Source organism: Nerophis lumbriciformis, linkage group LG18 (assembly GCF_033978685.3).
Source record: "Nerophis lumbriciformis linkage group LG18, RoL_Nlum_v2.1, whole genome shotgun sequence".
Lineage (NCBI taxonomy): Eukaryota > Metazoa > Chordata > Actinopteri > Syngnathiformes > Syngnathidae > Nerophis > Nerophis lumbriciformis.
Window position 1 is genome coordinate 11847492 of NC_084565.2, and position 5009 is coordinate 11852500.

Sequence of the window (5009 nt, forward strand, 5' to 3'; positions counted from 1 at the left end):
AACTATGTTTCAAAATTTTATTTTAAATTTTTTCGTGTTTTCTCCTCTTTTAAACCGTTCAATTAAGTGTTTTTTTCATCATTTATTCTCTACAAAAAACCTTCCGTAAAAGGAAAAAAAAATGTACGACGGAATGACAGACAGAAATACCCATTTTTTTTATATATATAAATTTATTTATTTAGCAATTCTTGTTTAAATCACACTTATGTGTAACTTACAAATGACAATATATTTATTTATTTAAATGTGTATCAAACTGGTAGCCCTTCGCATTAATCAGTACCCAAGAAGTAGTTTTTGGTTTCAAAAAGGTTGGTGACCCCTGTACTAGGGCATACAATCAGTGTCAGTTGAGTCGGTCCATAGGTTGCCTGTAGGGATTTTTAATGTCCAGCAGATGTCAGTATTTAGTGACACAGTATCGACACAGTATCAATACAGTTTTGCAATGTGTCGAAACGCTTCATGACGCCTCATCAACCCATCACTAAAAAACACAAACCAGGAACTAGGAACAGGAAACAGGATGCCAGGAAAACAGGAACTAGAAGACGAGGAACAAAAAGACATCAGGCTACAAACATCTACAATAAATAGCTTACTGCTACCGCATCCAGCTACACTGACAACGACAAGTAGAAATGACAATAATCCAGCACTGACTGGAGGGGAAGGCAGGTTTAAATAGAAGCTGGCTGATTGACACCAGGTGTGGCCAGGTGCCAATCAGCCACAGCTGAGGGGACACAGCACTCAGGGAGACAAATAGGAAATAACCAAAATAAGAGCGCCGACAGGAAAACTACGACAAACGCAGAGAAAAAACTAAAACACAGTCAAACTGTCAGGGACAAGCCTGACAGATTGTTCATTGGTTGTTCAAGAACATTTTCCAACAATACACACATGAGCTATGCCAAGCCCTGACTAAAAGTTGAGGAATGTTTACATTGTTTTCTTTGCAAATCACACATCTGCAAAAACTAAAATATACCACTTTTTTTGTCTGACTCATGTAGCTTTTGGTGTTTTGATGTGTGTATAATCTTGATGGTTTTTAGCTGCGTGCTGACTCGGCAGTCTTGCAGGATTTGCTTTTTATCACATTTACCACTGGAGAAGTGTTTTGTCCTTGGAAAAAGACCATTGACGCTGAAAGCGAAACATTTTCCTGGGCGACAACTCGACTCCTTCAATAAGCGCCAAAGTATTTTTCCCCTTTTGTGCAAATCCCACTGACCTTGTTTGGTGTGTACACTTACTAATTACCATACTTGCCAACCTTGAGACCTCCGATTTCGGGAGGTGGGGGGAGGGGTGGGCGAGGTCGGGGTGGGACGGGGGCGTGGTTGGGGGCGTGGCTAAACGGGGAGGAGTATATTTACAGCTAGAATTCACCAAGTCAAGTATTTCATATATATATAGATAATATATATATATATATATATATATATATAAGAAATACTTGATGTTCAGTGAATTCTAGCTATATATATATATATATAAATATACATATATGTATTTTATTATATATATATATATATATATATATATATATATATAAATATACATATATGTATTTTATTATATATATATATATATATATATATATATATATATATATATATATATATATATATATATAAAATAAATACTTGAATTTCAGTGTTCATTTATTTACACATATACACACACATAACACTCATCTACTCATTGTTGAGTTAAGGGTTGAATTGTCCATCCTTGTTCTATTCTCTGTCACTATTTTTCTAACCATGCTGAACGCCCTCTCTGATGATGCATTGATGTGTGGCACGCACAAAAGTGCTTTCATCAAATGCACTAGATGGCAGTATTGTCCTGTTTAAGAGTGTCACAACATTGCTGTTTACGGCAGACGAACTGCTTTACGGTAGACGAAAAACGTGACTGCTGTTGTGTGTTGTTGCCACGCTGGGAGGACGTTAATGAAACTGCCTAACAATAAACCCACATAAGAAACCAAGAACTCGCCCTCCATCATTCTACAGTTATAACGTGATTGGGCAGGTATGCTGTTTAAATTGTGTGTTAATACTCAAATAAAATATTTGTTATTATGGACCTGAGTCCGCCTGAATTTCGGGAGATTTTCGGGACAAAATTTGTCCCGGGAGGTTTTCGGGAGAGGCGCTGAATTTCGGGAGTCTCCCGGAAAATCCGGGAGGGTTGGCAAGTATGCCAATTACACCTATTTGGTGTGTACACTTACTAATTCTTGTTGCCCCCCGGCTCAGCTCAAAGCCTGCACGTTGGAGTTCAACCCGGCAGGCCGATATTATCGGACATCTCTAGTTTTGGAATCACATGTTTGTCGCCAAAAGTAAACCGGCTTTCACAATGTTGTCTTACCCCATTTGGTTTGTCAGTTGAAGTCATTTGTAAAACAAACATTCAATAAATAATCTCAGGGCATTCAATCCATCACAACTGCACTGTTTGCTTTGTCTTAGAATAAGTTTCACCTTGCAACCGAATAGGCTTTATCAGGTCATGATCATAGACTTAGATTGGTCAGATGTACTCTTCCACTTATATTGATCGGATCTAGTTTGGTCAGAACTAGTCTTGGACTTAGACTTTGGTCAGATCTAGTCTAGTGACTGGTGCCAATACCTCAGTAGGCTTCATCAATTCATGCTCATAGACTTCGATTGGTCAGATTTAGTTTAGTGTCTGGTGCCAAAAGCCCAAATGTTTATACTCCAAAAACCAGTAGGGTGTTCCTGGTCAAGGATGATTTAGCCCTATGGTAGTGAGAAAAACAACAGTTTTGATGCAAACGTGCAATCCTAACTGTCAAAGCCAAGGACAGTGGTTGAAGTGTAATTTCCCCTCGTTAGCATTGAGCTATTGTGTGGCAGAACCATCGCTGTGGATTGACTACTACCACTACTACTGCTTGGTTTTTCTCACTACCATAGGGCCAAAACATCCTTGCCCAGGCACACCCTCCTGTTTTCGGAGTATAAATATTTGTAGTTTTGGCACCAGCCGCTAGACTAGATCTGACCAACCTAAGTCTAAGATTAGATCTAACCAATTTAATTCTAAGACTAGATGTGACCAATCTAAGTGTAAGATTAGATCTATGTCTAAGACTAGATGTGACCAATCTAAGTCTAAGATTAGATCTATGTCTAAGACTAGAGGTGACTAATCTAAGTCTAAGACTAGATGAGACCAATCTGAGTCTAAGACTAGATCTGACCAATCTAAGTCTAAGACTAGATGTGACCAATCTAAGTCTAAGACTAGATGTGACCAATCTAAGTCTAAGACTAGATGTGACCAATCTAAGTCTAAGACTAGATGTGATCAAATCTAAGTCTAAGACTAGATGTGACCAATCTAAGTCTAATACTAGATCTGACCAATCTAAGTCTAAGACTGGATGTGACCAATCTAAGTCTAAGACTAGATGTGACCAATCTAAGTCTAAGACTAGATGTGACCAATCTAAGTCTAAGACTAGATGTGACCAATCTAAGTCTAAGACTAGATGTGATCAAATCTAAGTCTAAGACTAGTTGTGACCAATCCAAGTCTAATACTAGATCTGACCAATCTAAGTCTAAGACTGGATGTGACCAATCTAAGTCTAAGACTAGATGTGACCAATCTAAGTCTAAGACTAGATGTGACCAATCTAAGTCTAAGACTAGATGTGACCAATCTAAGTCTAAGACTAGATCAGATCAATCTAAGTCTAAGACTAGATCTGACCAAACTAAGTCCAAGACTAGATTTGACCAATCCATGTCTAAGACTAGATGTGACCAATCTAAGTCTAAGACTAGATGTGACCAATCTAAGTCTAAGACTAGATCAGATCAATCTAAGTCTAAGACTAGATCAGATCAATATAAGTCTAAGACTAGATCAAACCAATATAAGCCTAAGACTAGATCAGTTAATATAAGTCTAAGACTAGATCAGACCAATCTAAGTCCAAGACTAGATCAGCTAATATAAGTCTAAGACGAGATGTGACCAATCTAAGTCCAAGACTAGATGTAACAATCTAAGTCTAAGACTAGACGTAACAATCTAAGTCTAAACTAGATGTGACCAATCTAAGTCTAAGACTAGATCAGATCAATCTAAGTCTAAGACTAGATCAGATCAATATAAATCTAAGAATAGATCAAACCAAACTAAGTCTAAGACTAGATCAGTTAATATAAGTCTAAGACTAGATCAGACCAATCTAAGTCCAAGACTAGATCAGTTAATATAAGTCTAAGATGAGACGTGACCAATCTAAGTCTAAGACTAGATGTAACAATCTAAGTCTAAGACTAGATGTAACAATCTAAGTCTAAGACTAGATGTGACCAATCTAAGTCTAAGACTAGATGTGACCAACACTGGATGTGACCAATCTATGTCTAAGACTAGATGTGATCAAATCTAAGTCTAAGACTAGATGTGACCAATCTAAGTCTAAGATTAGATCTGTCCAATCTAAGTCTAAGACTAGATGTCTCCAATCTAAGGCTAAGACTAGATGTGACCAATCTAAGTCCAAGACTAGATCAAACCAATCTAAGCCTAAGACTAGATGTAACAATCCAAGTCTATGATCATGAAGTGATGAAGTCTAGTCAGATGAGAGGTGAAACATCTTCTAGTACAAAGCAAACAGTCCAGTTGTGATGATGTCATGCCCTGAGATGACCTGATGAAAGAGAACATAAATAAATATTAAATAGTGTTCTAGGAATCACCTTAAGTAGAATGTTCCTAATACGCTACTTTCAGCCCAAGTCAAGAGAGCAGTATTGGTACAGTAAGTGTTTGTACAGTAAGTCTTTGTACAGAATGTGTTTGTAAAGTAAGTGTTTGTACAGTAAGTGTTTGTACAGTATGTGTTTATACAGAATGTGTTTGTACAGTATGTGTTTATACAGTATGTGTACGATGCAGAGGTGGAATACTCCACAGAGCTGAGGAGCACAACATTT